Raw genomic sequence first — 24,135 nt, forward strand, 5'->3', positions numbered from 1 at the left:
ATGTCCCATATGGTCTAGCAGTTGGGATGTCAGGTGGCCCATGTACAACTCCCAGTATGGGAACCTTCCTTTTCTCAAAATTTCACCCAAAACTAATAAAGTTATTTACTTGAAGCTGGACCTATTGCTCCACCAAGAGGATAAATGCACCCCCCCCCCCCCCCCCCCCACCCCTTCTCATGCAGAGAGGGGGCAGCTCATCTTCTTCACAGCTGTCCCGATGCTGGCATCCTCATTCCGTCACGTACATCATTCTTCAACATCCCCAAGTCTTAATTACTAAGGACAGAGTCTATCATATCCCATTTGTTTGGCTTCTGTTGAATTCATCTGCATTTGAGCTGGAATGAATATGTATTTGTCATGGCACTGAGCCAGGTTATGACAACTGATCAACATTTTCTTTCAGGATTTTTAACAGGACTCTCAGTATTCACCACTAATTAATTTTGTAGTTGTCTTACTTAGAGGCTTTAATAAGACATTTTGACATTTCTTTGTAAGCATCTATGGATGTGGGTCATGTAATGGCAGCAGGCGTTATCTTTCCACATCATGTCTCTAGATCCTTATAGAACCTCTCGACCAGGGGTAGGTCCTTGAGAGCCGCAGCCCTGCATGTTTTAGATATTTCCCTGCTCAAACACACCTGAGTTATCATGATGAGGCTCTGCAGAAAGCTCTATAATGAGCCAATCATTGCTGTCAGCTGTGTTGATGTGAGGACACATTGAAACTGTGCAGGACTACGGCTCTCAAGGACCAGGGTTCCCTACACCTGCTCTCGCCCCTAGATCATACAGACCCTATTAAACCTCTAGACCCCATAGATCATCTAAACCAAGGGTGTCCAAGCTCGTTCCTGGAGGGCTGGCATCCTGCAGGGTTTAGCTCTCTCCCAGTTGCAGCACAGGTAATTAAGGCAATTAAGGGATCGTTACTGGGCTTTTTCACAACCTTGGTGATGACATCATCATTAGATTCAGGTCTGCTGAAGCAGGGAGAGACTAAAACATGCAGGACACCGGCCCTCAAGGCCCCGATTGGAGACCTCTACTGTAGACCCTCTAGACCTCATAGACCCACTAGCTCTTTCTCAACTGCCGACCTTCTCGACCCCATAAACCTTCTAAACCTCTGGACCTCATCGACATTCTACTAAATCAATGGGAATGACATTATCCATTTCATTTCACTTAATAACAGCACATAACACTGAACTATCCACCTCACTGACAAATGATTGAGGAGCGAAGCACCATGAAATGCTCTCATTTACTGAAAGCATTATTTTGTCAACAAATAACAAATAGCTTTTACATCTCGGCTGGGGAAGATTACAATCAACAGATATGCTCATCCACTTTGAAGACAATCTCATGCATTCGTCCTCGTACTGAGTAAAAGCTTGGATCTGGTCAGTGCTTCTTTGTTCAATCCATCATTTACTTTCCCAACATGTCTGTTTCCATTCGGGAAGAATCTCTGTGCATCAGAACACACTGATATGAATTTGATGAGTTTGCCTCGAGAAAACTCTTCCTACCTGTGTCGGAACGATTCTTTTCTCACATTTGTGATATGTCCTCACTTCGAAAGTGGGAAGACATTATTTTGCAGCAGCAGCAGGAACACATACTTTAAAACAGATGCAGCATTGATGCATTTATTGACATCCTAAGCAAAGAAACTAGTGTCCTGATGAAAGGTACAGACGGAGCTGTGTGCCACAAAGCCCATAGCATTGATAGAGCTCAGCAAAAATAATTTACTAACACTGATAGAATCCCACACTGCAGCAGCATTCATAATAAGAAGGACGGATGCCTGTCCCTTCCATGCTGTGCAGCAGTGCATAAATGACTGCTTCTCTGTTTCTGCAATCGAAGATTCTGGGCCTGAGAGCCAATGGCGGGCCGGTCATTTGTCACGCCTGCTCTCTTTCAACTCTCTGACATGATTGATGCTGGGACCTCCCTCTACCACCCCGCCAGCTCTGGATTAAAAATCCATCCATGCTGACGTTTACATATTAAAATTGGTAGTTAGGGCAATTCTCCATGTGGAAACAAAAGGGGGCTGCTCTGAAGCAGCTGTTATCGATCACTCTGACAATACATTTGTTCAGAGTCTAAATGGGGACATGGAGAGAATTTGTTGCATATGCCGGTGACACTAGATGCTGAAGTATGAATCTTCATATTTTCTTCTTGGTTTTGTGAGGAGTTAGGTGTGATGACCAACACCTCTTCTGAATTCTACTATTGCCCTATATTATTGTGTGTGTTTTTAAAGGACATAGGTTTTTCATTGTGTTTGCTTAAATATTCTCTATACACTCAAGCCATGCATACACCAAAAGAAGCAATGGAAGAGCTTACATTGAGTTGAGTAGTTCCATAGTTTATCACATACTTTTGATAATCTTCCAAGAATAGAATACAAAGTCACCTCACATCAGTGCATCATTCTACTCACCAGCTAATCCTTTCTTGCCAATGACCTTTAATAGTGCTGATTCACAGCAACATAAACAGAATTGGATGGAAAACAATATGAGATGGCTGAAAGATGTAAAGGCTGTGCTTTATAGTGTCCTTTAACTGTATCAAAAATCTATTCCTGGACAACCACTGACATTAAAAGGCTGCACGATTTATTGCAAATATATTGTCATTACAATTTCAACATGTGAAATAAAAATATCAAAACAGACAAACCGAATTTTGAAAAAATTGTTTCCATGCATTGTGCAGCCATGTGCTGCAGGTCAACATAATGTTGACACAATCAGAAGAAGCGTACTGCAGGCGATGCTCACCTATGAGGTATTGTCCCATCACTGAGGTCTCAGAGGGTGAAGAGAGAGCAAAATGAGCATAATGTTGGATGACGGAAGAAGCCATGGCTGACAAAAAAATCATTTGGAAGTAAAGCAGAAGGACATTAGCACTGCATATGTTATGGGTTCTTTATAATTCATCATGTCACCATAGAATCACTTGACAACTCTATGACATTTAGAGAAGCACCGATCCACGTTTCTTCAGTTCTGATACGATCCCGATATCTGAATTTGCATATCTGCCGATACTGATATTATTTTGATACTAGAGCTGTTTGCTTTAATATTATCATTATTGTTGATATTATATGAGGCTGTTATAAACTCCTCTCTACAGGCCAGTATGAAATGTACGACTGTCAGTGCCATTCTCCATGGCAAGCTAGCATTTTAAAATAGCGACAACTGTACAACTGTACAACTTTGCAACTTTGCAAACATCCAGATTGATGTGATGCTTTGCAGTGTTTTGAGCATTAAAATCCATCCAAACACCAACATGTTGCCAAGACAAGTTGGATAGCACAACGTTCGTCTGCTCGCTGGCTGCAAACTGTGGGATGGATTTCCTGACTCATTACTCCATGTCTCATTAAGACCCTAACCTCTGTTCAGGAAATCCAGTCCACAGTTTACAGCCAACGAGCAGAGCAGCTGGCAGGGAAACACTTGTGGAGTCATTTCAGCAACAGTGAAGCACAGACCCGACTTCATGGATCAAAAATCTCCAGTCCATGAATTACGTTGATATCGGAACACGATACCGATACTCAATCAGATGTTTCACTTCAGCTTCAATGGGACCATCTGCTGATCTACAGCAAGGTTCTCGCTCATTGGGAGGGTTTTCAACTTTGAGGTGAGATCTATAAGAGGATCTGAATGATCCTGTGAGATGATCGACCAGTGGTCAGGTTTTGTTCAGTGGATCTGGAAGAGCCTGTGTTCCTGCTCCATTGTAATTGAAGTGCAGGGTATTCTTGATGGCATCTATCTGTTCTGATTCATGGCGTCAGCTACCTGGGACTCTCAGTTGGCTTTATTCATGTCACATGCCTCTTTATGGTAATCCATGTAGAACATGGTACTTCACTGGAATTGCACTTGTGGCTGTTTTCCATCTGAGGAGGTGTAGAATACCAGGCTATGGTATGGAAGGAACATCTTCAAGTTTATCATTTCCATATTATTTTGACCTTTGGCGATCACCTGATCCTTTAATTGGCTCTCTGACCTGACTCTGGGTCAGAGGTGGCCGAGTGGTTAGAGAGGTGAACTTGCATTTGGGAATTCATTAGTTAGAGTCCCACAGCTGACAGGCCACCACTGTGAGTCCCTGAGCAAGACCTTTGACCCCCATCAGCTCCCTAGAGTTCACTAATGTACATCCGATAAATAGGATTGTTCAACGTGGGAAAAAAGTTATTTCACCAAGGAGGTTAATAATGTTAAAGTAGAGCTCGTCCACAGAACAAAGTTAAGGGAGAACTCATCCGTACTGCGGAGGGAATACATACAGAAACCGCAACCCAGGCTTTAACTTTTTTTTCCCCCACACCTTCAAAAATTAACTATGCACGGTGCGTGCAAGATTCTGGCTGGCGGCACCATTGATTGGTTCAAGTACCAGCCAGGCCTTTCAGTGTGGAGTTTGCATGTTCTCCTATTAAGTGGGTGGGTTTCCTCCAGGTACTCTGGTTTCCTCCCAAAGTCCCAAAACATGCCTATCAGATTAATTGGCAACCCTAAATTGCCCCTCAGTGTGATGCACTAGACGCCTGTCCAGGGTGTGTCCTGCCTTCACCCATAGTTAGCTGGGATATTGGCTCCAGCACCCCACAACCCTGGACAGGATAAGTGCTAAAGAGGATGGATGGATCCTTGAGTATCTTGCTAATTTCTAAACATTTGTACCTGCAGATGTTTGCATCAAGCAGATGTTACCCTGAGGCAACTACTTAAAAAACACAATAGCAGGATATAAACAAAACAAAAACATTTTCAAACAAACACCTCCACATATTGTTTTTCCACCAAGTTATTTATATTTCACAAAGTGCAAAAGTCGTTTCAATTTTACCTTTTTCCTGTCACATGCAGCTCTGTTTCCTGAAATGTCAAAACCTGTCAACATTAAAAAATATATAACAAGATAGATAGATAGATAGATAGATAGATAGATAGATAGATAGATAGATAGATAGATAGATAGATAGATAGATAGATAGATAGATAGATAGATAGATAGATAGATAGATAGATAGATAGATAGATAGATAGATATTTCCCTCATCCCTCCTCAACCAAGCCATGAAGGACCTTCTAATCCAAAGATAAACTCAATTCCTTTGCTCCTTTGCCCTGCTAACCTCTCAACGTTTCCGAAGCAGTAAAATGGATATAATGATTTTATGTTTTAAAAACAGGTGTTTCCAGGGGTAGTTTACCACGTTGCCAATTGTACATTAGTCTACGAGCTTAGACTGTTCTGCTGTATCTCAAATACACGCCCAGTATTCAAATGTAGTGTGTGTTATTTCGTATGAGCTTGTTTTTATATGCACATCCCTCCAGTTCATCACACTGTAAGTCATTAAGATTGCTGCTGCGCACTCACTTGTTCTTTTTCTCAAAGCGAGAGAACAAATCACAAACTACAGACGTTTTGATTTCACTAAACGAAAAACTCAAGAAATTAAAGGCCCCACATTTGTTTTGAAGCTAACTTAGATGTACAACTTCCAAAGTTGCAGTCATGAGGGTTACACAACACTGAGTGACAACCTACAGAAAAAGAGGGGAAAAAATGATAAAAGGTGACAGAAAAAACAAGGACAAACTCATGATGAGAAAAAAAGTATTTGTATGCAGCCAGCAGCAGGAGTGAATGGCGTGTGGTGTACCACACTTCACTGTACCTGCGCTTGACTTTGCTTTCAAACAACATGGTGTATTTTGACTGGCCGAGATATATGAACGGATGGGTAAAGAAAGACATTTCCGATTAAAAATGAATACTTTGGCTCCAAAAATGATGAAAGGAGTCATGATGGTTAGGTTTGATTACACCTGGGACTGCTGATCCTTTTACTCCATGAAGGCAGCAGGATGTGAATTCTCTGAATTATATAAAAGTGCCTGAAGGTTACTGCCTCAAACAGAGATGTTGTGATTGTGAGGAAAGCACACCTATCACACCTGAAGACTGACAAAGAGGAAAGTTACTCAAAGAATAGTTGTGCTTTTTCAGCCAAACAGTAGCTTTCCTTTCAACAAAGGCCAAAGATTTTTTATTTTATTTTTTTTTAGACAGGATCTCAGATGTGTATGTTGTTGTTTTGTTCTTCACAGGAAATCACAGATCACTGCAATCATTAGTGGAAAGACCAGTCTCATCAACACTTCACACTCTTTTTGGAAGTGCTTTACATAGTAATTAGATATGTCATTTGGCAGTGTAGTGGGGAAAAAACTATGTTAAAGGTGTACAGGAGGATGTGATACTTCCGGGTGGATCATCAAGACTATTGCTCCTCCCAATTGTCAATCATTCTGGTGACATAAGGCCGTCGTACGTGCTCGTCCCGAGGTAGCGTGGATCTATTAGTTTTCACTTTCTGCGCATGCGCGCTTTCAGGTGTATATGGTGAGCTACGCCTTCAGCGAGCTCGCAGTTCTCACCGGGTACTTTGAAAATGTCAGAGGGTCGCAAGAGAAAAAGTGCCTTCGAAGTGTATGAGAAGAAGAGAAAGGCTTCGGAAGAGAGAAACAAGACCAGAGTGTTTTTGGGAGATTCTTTCACACGATGGCGTGCGCTGAAAGCCCAGGTTGGGCTTCCCACTGACGCTTCAGTCGCCAAGTTTCTACTCCACAGGTAAAGTTTGGCATTCTATTTGGAGAAATCCATTTCAAATCACTTCCAGTAAAAGTTCTCTACGTCTATATTGTAACTTTCCAGGGTTGATTAGTTTATTTTGTAATTTGCATCGTCAGTAGTTATTACGGTGAGCTTGTGTGAAATATGTGAGCGACGCCGACTTGTAAACAGAGCGTGCACGAGGAGAACTGGGCTCGTGCACGTCTCTCACACACGTTTTAGTAGGCGTTCCGTCTCGGGAGCAGGTAGAGCGTTGCGCATGTGCATTTTTTCAAAAGGTGGAGAGGGCGGTTCTTTCCTAAATTCGGGAAAATCCTCCTGTACACCTTTAGGGGTAAGCACATTAACAAGACAGAGTTCTTTCAAAGCAACTCTAAAGTCACTGCTGACTTTAGAGTTTTTACATTGGGTAACTTGGTGGATTAAATACATAATATTTACTTCTATACTCTTGTGGCTTTTTCATTGATATTCTCCAAAACAGTCCAAGTCATTCACTTGTGAAAGACGTCTCCAGGAACATGCAGAGACCTTTGAAGGGGCAAGTGCTCCATTTAAACAAGCACTACTAGGCGTATTAATGTGTTTGTGTGTGTGTGTGTGTGTGTGTGTGTGTGTGTGTGTGTGTGTGTGTGTGTGTGTGTGTGTGTGTATACATATATATGGCTCTTCAGTATCCCCATAAAACATTTAAACGGCTATTGAACAGAGAGCACTTATTAAGACTCTTTATTAACAGACTTGAAAACAAATAGAAGCAGAAGCTCCATTAATCCCTTTCAGAAAATTAATGTGTTTTGGGGCTGGTTTACTGGAAATGACAGTTAGTCTGAGTTTAGGGGAAACAAAAGGTATATCAGGTATGTTTTCAAACAACACATCAATAACTCTCTCTTGAAAACAAACCTCCAAATAAAATAACTGTACTGGAGAAAGTTGAACCTGTCCTACAACTTTTCAGCCAAATTTCTTCTTTCAAACTGGTAAATTAGAAGAGATGACAGAGTTAATATTCAACATCTCAACAATTGTTGTCTTCATCTCAACATCTCATAGAAACACACAAGAACAAACCAGAACAGACTTTAAGCCAATCATTGAACAGGTGAAAAAGCAATTTTTTTCAGCAACTGGCTGACATCACTGCTGAATTTTCTTCCTGTTTTTCTTGTTTCTAAATGCCGCTATGCAGGGGCCTTTAGATTAACACTTGCAACATATGAAACTGTCATTAATGTCGACATTGTAACGCCCTGCCTACCCAAATCTCATGCTCATAGCGCATCACTGGTTATTTCTTTGTTCTATTGCTATGACAATTGCTAAGAAATATTAAGCAAATTCTCTTTGTGGATAGATAATCTGTCCAACTATGTCTTTTTCACCATTTACCACCTGATCCTTTTGCATGGTTGAACTACATTGCGTCCTACATTGCTTAGTACAGTAAAGCTGACCAGCGCTTCATGGTGCATTCAAGTCACCTCAGTTCCTGTTACTGTCTTGCTCTTTTACTACATATTATGTTCATCATGTCTCCCAAAAAAAAAAAAGTAGTTTTCAAGTAGATTCACGAGCCAGGGTTTTACAGTTTCCCCACTCTAGGACCCGTGTTAAAAAAAAACCCCTGTCTTCGCACTCCTAAAACATCGCCTCATGTGGATGATAGGACATCAACAACATGTTTAGGTTAATGGATTTCCTGACTGTGAATCTTTAGACCTGGTCTGCTGCAAATTCTTTCAAAGGGATTAAAGTCCAAATGTTGCAGCCTATCCACCGGGGTCCCTCAGGCATCAGCACTGGGTTTCTGTAGACCTGGAAGAAATGTTCCAAACTTTTCACTGAGTGTCATTATTTCTTGACAACTTATCTTAGTGATAAAACACATGCTAACTTAACCTCATTTTCTCCCTTTACTGAGTCTCTATCCTTTGGAGTCAAGTCCACCATACATACACTATCATCTGGCTTTGGTCATCTCAGGCCATACATGTGGATCCCTGTGCCTCTGAGCCTGTGAGCTTGCTCTTGGTTTAAGGCCCCTTCAAATCATCTACAGTATATGTCCCAATGGAGTTCCCTCCCTGCAGGAGACTCATAACAAAGCAACAGTGAAGAAAGTAGCTCGATTCAGCTTTGGTCATATCCTTCTTCGAGCTACCTGCATCAAAGTGAATCCACTACCTTTTCCTTATAAAGAAATAAGCTTAAAGGACTGTATCTCCCCTCCAAATGAATTCTGTTTCATTTATATAGCACTAATTACAATTCATGGCACTGTTACACAGAAAGTTCACGTGAGGGGAAGACATTCTGTTGTTTCTGGTTTGAGGTCAGAGTATAGAAAGAGAGAAAAGAAGAGGACTGAAATCGAAAATACAAGCAAAGAATGAAGTTGACGTCAGAGCGAAAGCTGATCCACTCACTGCAGACGTTATGTGGACAGAAGGTAGAAATCAGGAACTTCCAGTTCTGCAGTTCTTCTGTCATGGAGAGAGAGAGCGAGAGAGAGAGAGAGAGAGAGAGAGAGAGAGAGAGAGAGAGAGAGAGAGAGAGAGATATTTACAAAGTAACCTTTGATCAATCTCTTTAAGATTCATTAATTTATTAAACTAAGAAATATAGGAAGATGCTTTGGATTTATGGATGTAATTGAATTTTAAAATGCCACAAATTGTGTACAAAGCTAAAAATAATGATAACCTGTGGCTAAAAATATTAAACTATACTTCTCTTTCATGGAAAGAGAAGGCAGCTATAATCTGAAAGGAGAGCTATACTTTAAAAAACCATACAGTATGTCTACCACATGTATCTATGAGTATGCTTAATGCTGACAGATTATATTACGAGTGTTATTGTTCTAGCTGTTTAAAAGTAATAAACAAGTAAAAAGCTGGAGAAGTAATGGGAGAAATGTTGTACACTTTGCCCTGCCTTTTTGAACAGGGTTGTATTTTATAATATTTTAAAGTTTCTTTTCATTGCTGTTGAATTTCCATCTTTAGTTTGTATCTTGAAACAAACACGATACATAAATAAACTGTGTACTTTTAGGATCCATTTTCTCTGACAACCACACTGTTGTGAGAGGGATGGCTAAAGAGATTGAGAACACCACTGAAACACCCTGTAGAATCTGCTGATCCCCTGTTACATTACTGCCAACAATATACAATATCCAAGCTTAAAAGAGGCTGGACCAAAAACAATAAATAAAGTTCTTAAACAAAAATAAAAAAGAGGCTGGACTTGCAGAATATCATACTCTGGCAGTCCTCATCAGTGATTGACAAATACAAGAGCTGACAGATAAGCTGTGCAGATTGCGTTTGTAGCTTGCCTAAATCAGCGGATTATTATTGGTCATCTGTAAGCTGGAATATGGCACGACTGGAACGACCAGCACATTGGACATTTGGCACTAAGCACTCAGCAGTGGATGAACTGGGTCCAGACAGCAACACACTGCCTCCAATTACCACTACAATTATGTAATGAGAAAGAAAACATGTAATACAGTTCCCAGATGCCTTCCTTATATTTCTCAGATTCCTTAGAAACAATTCAACATTGAATGTTGTCTGAGGTTCAACAGCATTTTATTAAATCCTCTTACTGAATTCATAAGCAGGCACTCGAATGTGAACTGTTCAAGACTCAACCCTGATTACTCATCAGAGAAAGACCTTGTAACAGACCACCCATACTCAGTTATTATTGTTAGAAATAACATGTGCCATGTAAACTGTGTTAGTTACTTGTGTGTAAGAATGTTTTCTTGTATGACTTACAGAAGTAACTACATGTGTAGAATGAAGCCAGGTCGTCATGGCTCAGTAGTTGAGTCAGATATTCTGGAAATCCACAAGCTTAGTGGGAGTCAAGAGTCTTAGGATGAACCACCATGTAGCGATACAATGTTGGGTTGCTGGAAAACTCAAAATCTATCTGTGGACATACCCCCCCTCTGACTCTACAGAGGATCCGTAGTGACTCTACAGATGATCCGTAGTGACTCTACAGAGGAGCTGTCGTGACTCTACAGAGGAGCTGGAGTGACTCTACAGAGGATCCGTAGTGACTCTACAGAGGAGCTGTCGTGACTCTACAGAGGAGCTGGAGTGACTCTACAGAGGATCCATAGTGACTCTACAGAGGATCCGTAGTGACTCTACAGAGGAGCTGTCGTGACTCTACAGAGGAGCTGGAGTGGCTTCATGAAGTTTTCATCAAATTTTCTCTAAAGTTTTTTGTTGCACATGAAAATTGAAAATGTTTTTGGTCTGCCAGTTCAAATCTTTTTAGCTGCTTGCTTTCCTTTCACTGCAGCTGATAAATGTTGACTTTCCAACCGCTCCCCTCAGAAAGAAAATTCTGGACCTTTATGTGTAATAAAAGTGTTGTGGAGCGAGCTGAGGAATCACATCTCAGTACAATACCAGCAGCCAGTCTGCCTGAGGCTGAACCTCCTCTTCAAACATGCTCACAACTAATGTTTTCATAAACAACTCAAACATTTTCTCATGTTGTGAATTATTTACATTGTAAATAAATCTGTTATCATGAACTCCTCCCTATATTTATAATCTGGTACACAGACTCGATTTTATTCATATTCATGAAAGCAGGTTTTCTAACCAGTGTTATTCTGCTGTCAGATGGGATCCTCTTCGTAGACCATCTTCCACAGATGTGTGTGCACAGCATCGGGTTTGCAACTCCAGCAAAGTAGTGTTGGACTGGAATTTTATGGTCACATGTATAATAACAATTATGACATAACCACAATGGTTTAAATCTAACCCAACCAAATAGTGAACATTTAAACATCCAAACCTGATGACCAAAGTGCAGTTTTGTTGTCATTTGCTCCACTGAAAAATACAACGGGAAGATCAGAAAAAAAAGGCCGAAATGTTCCCATAATTGAGATGTGGAATAGTACTTAAACCACCCATCAGGGCCAATTTTTTCTCCTTTCTGGACTCAACCATGGCACTGAGAAGCATAAAAAGCCCTCCCTGTTCCTCTTTCAACCCATGATCCTGTAACCAAAATGACATGGATAAAAATAAACAACAGTAATAACAGAGCGTAAACACAGCCCTCAGAGTCCGCACACTCGAGTCCTTTCAAAAACACCCGTTCATTCTGCTGTATACTTTTTGCACAGAGTTGATATCATCAATGAATGAGTTAGTGGAAGTGACTCAGCAGAGGAACGGCCATGAGTCACAGTGCAGAGGAAGTCTTCATGAGCAACATGCGGGACTTGGATCACTCTTTGTATCACTCTTCATATCACTCTTTCAATAACATGAAGTCTTTAACATTCACAGCTTGATCTGCTCACATTGCTTCAATCTGACATATTTACCACTGTCCTCACTCATGGTCGCTCACATACATCCATTTTGTTCTATTTATCAACTTTGGTCTCCTGGATTCACAGCTAAAATAACATAGATAGATGTCATGTCTTTAAAGTGCTTTTAAACAACCACAGGGAGCCAAGAGTGATCTAGACAGAACAAATGACACAATAAGAAGCATAAAAGAAAAAGACAGTAGCATACAGAAGAAGAGATATGACCTGTTTTAGTGCTCAGCTCTTATTGACTGAGTTTTATGGTTGTTTAATGTCAGTATCTAACTTGAACAGTTTCATAAATCGTTCTTAAAGTTTATGTATGGATGTGATTCCCTATTTCAAAAAGACCATGTTTACTTTCACAAGTCCATTTTAATACACCGTTTTGTCATTCAATTAAAAGTTTCCAAATATAATCAGTGTTTTTCACATTAAAAGAAAGTTCAGATCATGTTTGATAGTGTTAGACCTCCAGCTGCTTGTTTTCCAGAGGAAATGTTTGTTTTTTTGAATGAATAGAGCACACATGCTGAGGTGGACAGTGGATATTGGAGCATCCTGAATCACTCAGACTGGAATCATGTCCACACTCACAAGTTAATTAACTCTTCGTGTTGCTAGATCTTTCCTGTATTCATCCAGTTCATGAGGCCTGTAACTATAGAAATGTAATTGAATGAATTGCTATTGATCATTCTAAAGTATGATCACTCACTCACGATTGTTGGTAGGTCGTCCCAAACCATCTCATGCATCAGGCTGATCGAAACACAGTAAAAAGTAAAGAGTGTGTGTGAGCTGTGTGATGCAGTGAGTGCAGCGATGAGACCGAGCAGTAATCGTGTCTGAGGAGGATTTTCCATGCTGCTCAGTGTAAAGACATCTGCTGTGGATGAATGAGTCCTCCAGCTGCACCTTAGCACACTGCACTTTGAAGTGCGCTAATTTGTCAGGTGTGATCCACGAAGGTTCGAAACGCCTCTGAACTGCTCCGACAGATGAGACGTATCTGCAGGGCGTGAGGCGTCGTGGAGGACACATTGTGGACTGAGCTTCTGGAATTTGGGGGGATTTGGAGCTTCTTGGCGATGTTACCACATGACAGATATCTTTAGGGTTGTCACCGGTAATAGCTCAATTTCTGAGTTTTACCCCAACATGTCAAGAAGCTGAAATGCCCACGAGATGTTCCTCTTGCTCTAAATGTAAATGATTGGATTTGACCTATTTGAAAGCATTAGATGTCTTCACAGCTCTGACTTAGAAGATTAAGTTAAATATGACTGTTTCTGTGCATTCTCTTGCTCTATGAAGGTTGTGTTGTTCCATATATTGCTGGTTTTGGTACTACTAACAGTGAGTGAGGTCAGGTTCGCCTGGACAGGTGAGCAGTCTGGCACAGGAAAGACACAGAGACACACACTCACACAAGACATATACCATAGCTCAAGACCGTGCAGCCAATGCTACCTTCCAAGTATTTGATTCAGACGCGTCCAGAAATAAAGTGAAAGGAGCAGAAATTCACTATGAAATACATAAATGTTGAAAAATAAGCCCCAGCCTCATTTATTTATGGTAAAGAGGGGAGACATGATTAAGAACTGCTGAGAATTAGATTCTCTCTTTTTGGACCAAGGTGAGTTTGACATGTTTGTATTTCACATGCTTTAGTTAGAAAACACCAATGTCGTAGGTGGTCATTATTTGATCTCAAGGCGTCCATAACAGCAAATGTGATTGGATGGAGGCGACATTGGTGATAAAATATGATACGAGGGAATGAGATAGTAACTTGGTGTCTCCAGTTATTAATTCGAAGTTACTACTTATTATCTGATTCCCATGTGTTATTTGTTTATTTTTCTCTATGGCCACTCCGGGGCTCCATAGAGGCATAACTCTCCATTGCAGTATTAATTTATATCAAAGTTAAGTCAGCGATCCACTTTATCCTTCCCTTGTTGAACTGGCATCATGAACGCAGCGCTGCCAGTGAACGCCATGGTGAGAGTTAACCACACTGTTATATAGTTAGTGGAGGTCCAGAGGTGTGTAAACTTTAACGTCAAGATAACAGCTGGTTAAAGTTAACCCAGATTTGAACAACAAGATAACAGTGCTGTTAAAGTTAATGGTCGGTTAAATGTATGTGACGGCTGTTTAAACGATAACCGAGTTTTGAACAACCGGGCCCAGAAGGATAATAAAACCGTTTCTGTTGCTGATACGAACTCTCACTCAGGGTATTTTTGTTCTGAGGTGAGAGTGCTTACAGCACCCCACTGTGCCATAATATTATTGAGCTGTGTTTCCGTGGTGAAAATCAATTATTCCTGTGACAACAGCCCTGTGACGTTAGCCTGGCTGCTTGGTCGCACCGCCGTTAGAATCTTAGCATTGAACTCATTTATCATGGCTTTGGATCTGGCTCAGAATGGATGTCTCTCTTTCCACAATGTCACTTTACTGTCTCTTCATTTTGTCCAGAAATGTCTGGATCATAGCTTGATGCCACCTTTTAGTGATTTTGAAAAATGAACCTTTGATTTTTAATGGTGTTTGAATCTTTTCAGAATTCGCTATTTGCTTATTCTAAATGGCCATCTATAAATATCTGTCGTTTGAAACTTTATTCCCATCGTTAATATTCATGATATAATTTTTATTTTTAGCAATTATGGAGTTAGAGACGGAGAAAAACAAATAAATCTGTTTGGAAATAGAAATTGGACCAAGCCATGTATTATAATAACAGACGCAGTCTTAATTTTCTGTTTTCATTTGTATAATTTTCTTCACTTTGTGCCTTTCTTTGTGAATGCAGGTTTTCATTCCCTCTATTCTTGATATGGCAAAGCAAACAAACAGCATTTGAATTGTTTCAAACTTCAAAGGGATTTTCAATTCATTTCTACTGATGTGGACAAATTTGCATTTAAAGAAAGCGGAGAAGTTGCTTCAATCCAGTAATGCTTGTTGGAACTGCTTTTCCAGCATCTGCATGCTGTTCTCAGTGTGCTCAGTCTGCTTCCCTCTGAACAATATTCCAGCGTGATACTGTGATCTGACTGAATTGGCATCACAGGCCGTGAGGCTGAAAATGAGCTTTTCTCTGTTCCATGTTTAGCCAGCAAAAAAAAAAAAACAGCAAGCTGCTTTCACAATAGGTGAACCAGCAGCGAGATGTTTGGGGTTGTGAGGAGTGTTGTCTGGATATTAATTACATATTCCAAGTCTTTGAAGCAGCCGAGTCTCCGGAGACGGCGTCTTGTGGGAGGGATGCAGCCAGATTCCTGCCAAACAGACGAATCGCAGCGAGCTGGGCTCCGTCTATTATTCATCCTCTCCTGCGTTATTGTTATGCTCCCTCTGTGGACTTATCAGCCCATTTCTAAATGTTTAGCTCACTCTTTTGGAATTATTTCTCATTCATTTGGATATTTGTGTCATAAAGAGCTTAAGTAGTCTGGAATTAGTGAGGGAGGGCTGTTTGTTAAATGATCTCCGTGCCCCCAGGGGTGGAGACCTAAATCTATTTGGACATGGGCTTAGAGCTTGTAAGCCTATTATTCCCATCTGATTCAAAAACACCACATTGTGTGTGCAACGGTTAAATTGATTGCTTTCAGTCCTGGTTCCACCTTTTGCCTGCATATTCCTGACGCACACAAACAGAAACGCTTCGGATGAGTGTGTGCAAATATGTCAGAAGACGGCAAGAAATGTTCCCTGGGCAGAGTCCTGCGCCGTCACTCAGAGTGGATCACACAGGAACTACAGTGGCTGCCCATCGTCTCCCTGCAAAGAAATGTGAATTGGATTGAGTTGGAGGAAAGGAGAAAAATGCCATGACGCTGGACTTGATGTGCTGCTTCCTCAGTTCCTCTGATAGACTCCAAAAACACAATAAGCTGCACACTCCACATTCATGGAGTTCCACTGTATGGAATCCTGGAAACCAGCTGGAACAAGGAGTGGGTATCCACAGAAATTGAATCTCTTGAAGTTTGAATTGCAGAGTCGAGCTGAAAAGCAAAACCTCAAAAGACGGGTCAGACCCGACAGGAGAATATAGAAAGAAGCAGTTAGTGACTCGTGAAGTCCTTTTCAATGGTAAAGGACAGTCAGCTATTGCACATCTGTAAAATGGAGCAGCAGAGGGAAACATATTCCAACTCCATATAAAGTCAGCTCCTTCAACATTGAGTACAAATCTTCTGCAATGCAAAGAATTCTCCTTTTGAAGGTTGGGCTGCTTCTCTGAAGCATTTTCTCCTTCAGATGTATCACAAAAACCTCTTCCCCTTTAGCAGACAGATGTTTTTTCACCTCGTTGTGTCGCTTTCAGGGCCCATTTAGACAGCAAAGTTTTAGTTTCGGAAAGGTTTTGCTTTTACATGGCAACTTTTGAAAATGACGTTCATTTCCACGAAAACAGCGGTATCACTGAAAACAATGTAGTTACCATGCAAGGCCAGGAGCTGGTGCTGTTGGTTGTAATAATTATACAATACACTTTTTTTTTTAATATATACAAATGAATATATTGACATATACATCCAAGTATATGTAATAATATACTTGATACATTACACTTCTCAATATATATGGATGAATATATTTACTTTCATATTGTTTACATATATGTAATAATATATTCAATACACTTTGTGATATACATGGATGAATATATTGACATATATATTGAAATGTATTAAATAATATACTTAGAACATTTAAAATATATATCAATATATTTACTTTTATGTACTTTTATAGATGTTGATGTTGATGCTGACGCGAAGAAGATATTTTCTTAGGCCTCATGTTGGAGGCTATAGAAGGGTGTGCCAAACTCATTTTAAGACATGCACACACACGCAATCCCTCTTAACCTTATTGAAGTATTTGAATTGTTATTAAAAGGTGAAGGTATGTTTGATTACAAGTTGTTTGGTGTTCAATATGTGTGGTTGTTAGATTTACCTAATTTGCAGCTTTTGGAGCCCATGATTTTAAACGAACTTTCCCCTCATGGATTTGATTAATCATTAATAATCTTCCTGTGATTAGTAAAGCACTGCAACCTCCAGTGAATAAATTACAAACACCAGGTAATTATGTAGAAGAAGGGCAGTAAATGTCTTGTTGGTGAGATTTATATGTCATCCTGAACTCTGTACTGAACGCTCTGCTTCGGTCACATGTTTGAAGCCTGCCGTGATCATGTGTTCTGCATTTCCTCTGTGAGCTTCCTTTCGACTCCCTGCACTCATTCAATTATTTAATTATATGCATCTTTCATTTCTCTTCATACGAAAGTTGCTTTGAGTCACTGCCCCCCTTGCATTCTGTAATTAGTGACTGTGAAATGAGTGTTGAAGCTCAACTCATTGATGATATTTCATGTATTAATTGCTCATCAGAACACAAGAAGCACTGAAGAGTATTTTAAAGGGAAGGTTTGTGGAACTTCATTGTCTCCCAGGTTGTTTGAGTTTTGTTCTGCTTTGTGTTCTTTATCCTGTATTTTTGGAGAAGCCGGCGCTGCTTGTCGTCCCCCGTTCATCAGGCTCTGCTCGTCCCTCTCAGGGAGGAGAGTCTTTCCGGCTTGGCCAGATAAATGGGCCTGCTGAGTGACTGCGAGATCCGCCTGTTATGCAACTCTACATGAATATTTAATCTCTGGCTCTCCACAAACACCGAGGCGTCAGGATGTTGGACTCTGAGGACAGATGTTAGGAACCTGAGGATGACACGGGAAGCCGCAGCTGTGTCGGCACTGATTTGCTCTGAAGCTCAGCGGTCACTGCCAGATCAATGTGGAGGTAAATATTTGATGAAATGAAAATAGCAATTTGATAGGCCATTACAGGAACAATGTGCGTCCAGTCTGTAAGAAGGAACTGCCAGTTCCACCCTCCTCCTCCTCCTCCTCCTCCTCCTCCTCCTCCTCCTCCTCCTCCTCCTCCTTGCTTGCTCAAGTTTCTAATGCAGCACCTGACACTCATGGTGATGAGCTGTCATGGAGAAGCGGAGCTTACAGCATCTGTATGGCTCAAGCAGCAGACGGTGAGCAGAGCACATTTGCAATTAAGAAAAAGCGAAGCTGACATTTATCATGTTTTTCAACGTTTACCTCTTCTGTTCTTACTTTCTCACAGTCTTCAATGCCAGCTACGATTATCCCGCAATGCCGTTACATCGCGGAGGCCTTTGACACCTGCAAACACTGCGGCTGCCAGCTGCCATTAACAGGCTGCCAGGCGTTTTATTCAGTCACACTGGTGATTCGGATCAGGGTTATCACTTCCGTCACTGGCGTCTTCTGTAAAAACTAACTGCATTCACAAGGAATCGGTTGACAAAAAAATATACCGCATTTGTTGTGAAGCAACTTTCACAGTGAAACAATGAAGGAAATAAACAGGATTTACATTTACTGAACACTAAAGAAATTGAATCATCTTTCAGATGAGTGAAATGGGAAGACTGTCACAGTTAACACGGTCACGGTGGATGCTTCAGAGGTTAAATTAATTAATTGAATGTGAGGAAAATAATAACCGTACACATTACAGTTTACACTGGTCCAGTTTTCTCAAAACACTACACACAATTAGCACGACCAAACACACAAATAGCAGAAAATCTCAGACCCTTTGTGAAATGAAGTACTCTTGTCAAAACAATACACCGATTTATAGAAACAGTCACCGTATGAAACACAAATGCTTCATATTACTAAATTCTGTCTGAACCCGTTAAACACTGCTGTTCTTTACCTTAAACACTTTTGGCAATTCTGCATCTCAGTGATTCGAGCATTGTAGTACACAAAGAATGTGCAAATATACAATACGTTCGCCAAAACACTTGACAAGACCAATGCTGCAGACTGAGGAAAATATGATTTATTTCTCTCCATACACCTAAATCAGTCAACATGGAGAATCACAACAAAACATGTCTGCAGTAACGGGTGCAGCACTGTTACTGTAACCCAGCAAACAACAACATAGAATACTGTATTCAATACATGTTACAAATTACAGAAATAAACCAATAAATATGATAAATTAAACAGAAAATACTATATATTATCTCTTCGCCTCGCTGGATCTGGCCATAGAATTTCAGCGACATCACAGGCAATATCCTCATTGGAAAGGCAGCATTGGAAGTACCGCCTTGAATCCACCCTTTGCACAGCTACAGCGCCGGCTTGGTCACAGGCATCATCCATGGCCTGAATGAGAGGGGTACCTGAGCCTGGGTCCAGAGATCACAAACCTTCCACTGCCATGCAGAGAAAAACACTTCGATTGGGATAAGAAAAGGAGAGTATGGTGGAAGGACTGTGAACTGTGGATGGTTTTGAAACCAGTTCTGGACCAGAGCAGCACGGTGGAATGACACATCGTCCCAGATGACAGTGTATTGCATCTGCTACATTTGGTTCTTTGCTGTGGACTGTGTTGTGCAATTGCTCCAAAAATGTGAGTATGTGAGGTGTATTGTAAGGGCCAATTTTGGCATGACCGAGGAGGACCCCATCCTACGTAACAGCACAAAGGGTGATGTTAACCCCACATTGCCCTGGGACATTGAATATATCCCTGTGGCCAATGATGTTTCTGCCTCTCCGTCTTGCTTTGGTGAGGTTGAACCCTGCCTCGTCTATGTAGATGAATTCATGCTGGATTTTGTCAACATCCGTCTGTAGAACTCTCTGTAATACAGTGAGAGATAAGAATTTGTAGTTCAGAATAGATCTAGTATACAGTCATTGTAGATGTCAAAAGGTCAAGTGTGCAGTATGCAACATCACAGTGCAACAGTAAAGTGAACAATGCATACCTCCACATACTCATGCCGCAACCGTTTGACCCTCTCTGAGGGACGCTCAACAGGCAGTCCTTTTGGTAAGGCAGGTGAACTGACCTGCTGCATTTTTATAGTGTTTGAACATGATTAGTGCATCTCCAATTAAGCAAGTGTTTGAGCACCTGATGGCTTGTGTTACTTGTGTTTACTGTTTGGCTCACAAGGTGTGGTCAATGTGTGTGTGTGTGTGTGTGTGTGTGTGTGTGTGTGTGTGTGTGTGTGTGTGTGTGTGTGTGTGTGTGTGTGTGTGTGTGTGTGTGTGTGTGTGTGTGTGTGTGTGTGTGTGTGTGTGTTCTTGAGGAGTGTAGGTGGATGAATGCGTGAAAGAGTGGCGCTTTTGTAAGAACTCTGGAGAGAATGGAGGTCATCACCTTGCATGTGACAGCTGTCACTATCAATGTGTGAAGTGATGAGTGAGACTCCCAATGTGAAGCAGTTAAAATGAGCTGATTAAATATTTAATGACGCTGTAGTCCAATCACCTCCACATAAAAAGCACCAACAATCTGTCAGAGTCCAGCCATCTCTGAAGTCTACAGGCTTCTGTCTGTGCTGGAAAAACTTTCAGATGATCAGCAGTCATTCGTCCTGCGACCTTCACTCAGTCCCTTTTAAGATCGCTTGGCGTGTCCAGAGCCGTCTGCCAGCTGGGTCTGTGACCCGCTCAAAAACTGCTGATGAGGCGTCCCTGCATCCAGGACATGAAGAAGTTTGACTGGGCGTCTCGCCTCTCGCCTCGCTCTGGCTCTGCTAAATGACTCTCTCCCCCAAAGTTTTATTAATTAGTGTAATTAACTCCATTTGAAGACTTACTATGAAGTCGGGTGTGAGGTATCGAGCCTCATTTTTCAGCCACCACTCAGTGCCTTTGCCACACAACATTAATAATGCTAATTAAGCACTTTGACAGTTAATTTAAGATAATTAATACAAATACTAATATTAGATGGCGCACAATTGGAGCTGAGCAAATTTCTTTTCACAAATGCCAATATGCTTTCAGGAAGAGAAGCAAAAAAAAAAAAAAAAGTTCACCTCCAAAATACCTGCAGACATCTATATTTCAGGAGCAGCTTGTCAGAATTCCAAATGACTTCTAAAATCTCCACGGTTTTTTTCTGCAACCGTCAGGAGGACTTCCTTGCCGCCGCCCGGCTCCTCAGCTCCGAGGATGTCTATCTTATCACATTCCAAAAGTTCATTAAGTTCTGCCCATTAGGTCTGTTTATAACCTCGCACTTTTTCATCTGCCCGACCTTAATGAGAAAATCGCCTCTTCCTGCATATAGAAATACAAAGGGCTGTTTTAAAAAATGACGGTCAAGTCGGAGAGCTGGAGAGCTATAACAGGCCGTCCAGATGGCCCATTTGCCGAGCGGGAAGACGCCGAAGACAGAGCAGGAATAAGTCACTGTCTCGGCCTTAACTACCAAACACATTACCTCTGAAGTGTATGCCATTTGGAGTGCCAGGCTCATTTTTAACATCTCCGAGACCACTTAGTTTGATCCCGTCCGCTGAAAAAGTCCAAAAGATTAACAGAGTGCACGTGGTGAATAGTCAGTCTCCTGCAGTCGATATAGCTTAGCTTATCTCCGGAGTGTTGTTTGTTAGGAGCCCCCGGAGCTATTGGATGCACTGAGCTCCTTTTTCACAGCCACGGAAGCTGTAATAGATGGTGATTCGAGAGCAAATAAAGACTACAGATACAAGTGGAGGAAGGAAGAGTAAATCACAGCTACATGTTTTACTGAGAAGAGGAGGTTGTCAGCTATGCCGTACTGGGGACTCAATTAAAAACAGAACGCTGCACAGCACATGTAAAGTCCACAGCGGCGCATCATCAATGCAGACTTGTAGACTTCGGGCTTGTAGAACATCTGCCTCAGTGCACAGGTTCCCCCAACGGGTATTGAATCTGCGATTGGAAATTGTCTTATTTATCTCCTCCTGACCTCCTCCCCAGACATTTGTCGTAACCTTCCCACAGTGTCTTAATTGAATGAGCAGCGTGTGTGTGTTTGTTGCGCGCGTGCATGCGTGTGTGCGTGCGTACAGACTTTATGATGGGTCTCCGGCCCGTCCCGCTGTGGTTAGTGTTTCCTTAATGAGGCAGGAGAGCAGCGCAGGCTGAAGCTCGTTAGCCAGGCGGCTCCGGGGTTAATGTGTGATGGAGTGCCGGTGAGCACACTGGTAAACAACGCACACCAGAAGCAGGAGGGGTCAAGCATGGCCGTGCATTTCCCTCCCCGGTGGTCGATGATGCCCGTGTGCTCAGAGCAAAACAGCAGCTCTGCAATTCTTCTTAACCTCTCGTCACACCACTGATCCAGAACCAACTTCCTCCCTTCTTCCCCTTCTCGTCCAGTCCAACGATGAACACATGGAGAAAACCGTTGTGCCACACAGTTATGTCAGTGTTGGTTGTGTTGTTGTTTGGAAAGTGCCTGAATAAGTATGTATGGTACTAACATCTAAATCAGTTCAGGAGAAACATTCAGAACATTTTCAGCCTGAGTGGGTTGGACTAGTAAAATATTGGCATAATAACCTTGAGATTGAAACTATTTTTTTCTTTGTTATGGAGTAACGCATGAACATGTCTATATTTTCACAAATCCAAACAATCCCCACAGATAATGACAATCTAAACATAAAGCCAATTTTAATGAAATCTTCTGGTGCAAAATAAAAACTGTTTTTACAAACTGACCATGACAGCATGACGTTGTCGCTAATGCTAGGTCATCAATATCTCAGCTCGGCTCTCAGTGTTGTGTTGAGTTCATTACTCTTCAGAAAATTGTTTAAAATTCTATGTTTTCTTTGAAATGTTTACAGTTTGCTTGGTAAATTGTCGGCCGCATTGGATCATCTTGCGAATCTCATGTTTTACACCCCTGGTCTATGTTGTTATAAATGCTGGTGTGTTTTGTCCCTTTTGCTTCAGTGCACAACATCACCTTTTGAAAATATGATGAAACATTAAAAAACTGTGACACCATAATGAATCACATTGTCTAAAAAAGACACCAAACCACACATCACATCATTGGGCAGTAATACTTAATGAAACGTGTTAAGCCTTTATGACCTTTCACGGAAATCTGGTGGGAAATATACTTCATTTGAACACATTTTATAGTGAAAATAATCAAACATTTGGTCAGTTTTTTTTCCTGCAGATTATTATAGGAATTAATGGCACATTCTTATTACTCTTGTGCTTTGAAAATGTCTGAGGTAAAAACTCAAACATTCTGAAATAAGCTTGAAAAGGTCCTTGGGGTTAACATTTCAGAATTGATAGACTTCCTGTAGCACTGAGATGGGTAAAGGATGAAGAAAAGCTCAATTCATAGGAGAGTGTAAAGCAAATAAACAGCAGCACGACCCACAAACAAGAGTCAGAATGACAGATTGCTCACATTACACTGGGTTTATTAAAGAGCACACACGCACACACACACACACACACACGCACACACACACACACACGCTGCATGATCTGAAAGTCTATTAGGAGCTAAAGTGTGGATGCTCAACAAGCCTGACACCTAAGAAAAATGTCCACCGCTGGTCAGCCAATCACATCGTCACGCTCGCTCGTCTCCATACAATTGCGAGTTAATAAAGAAAAGAGCTGATGGCAGCTGAGGAAAGCTCAGAGAGCATTTCCACGTCACACTTTTCCTCTGTGAGTTTACGTATGAGCCGTTCACACACCGCAGTCTTTCTGCACATCAACACAACGTCTGTCCTTTAAGCAGGACGTCTTCTACACGGAGCAGCAGTAGACAGATCCTACTTTATTCTTCCACAATTGGGGAAAGTCGGATGTTCAGCATCGTCCAGTGTGTGCAATATATAACTAAACACTCACGCATTAGCACAGATTAAAAGAAAAATAAAAGAATAAGTTAAAAAGCTTATGTCATTAGAGATAAAAATGCACATTAAAGAAGTTTATTGTGCAGTCACATGGCCGCCGGGAGGAACGTCCTCTTGAACTTCTCTGTGCTGTTCACATGAAGAGGAGTCGATTACCTCGGCGGCTTCTCTGAGCAGCCACAGTGTTGTGCAGGGGGTGGCTACTGTTCTTAAGAATGGCCTGGCTCATGCTCCACATCCTTTTTTTCCACCAGC

The sequence above is a fragment of the Blennius ocellaris genome (assembly GCF_963422515.1).
Source record: "Blennius ocellaris genome assembly, chromosome: 9".
In the NCBI taxonomy this organism is placed as follows: domain Eukaryota; kingdom Metazoa; phylum Chordata; class Actinopteri; order Blenniiformes; family Blenniidae; genus Blennius; species Blennius ocellaris.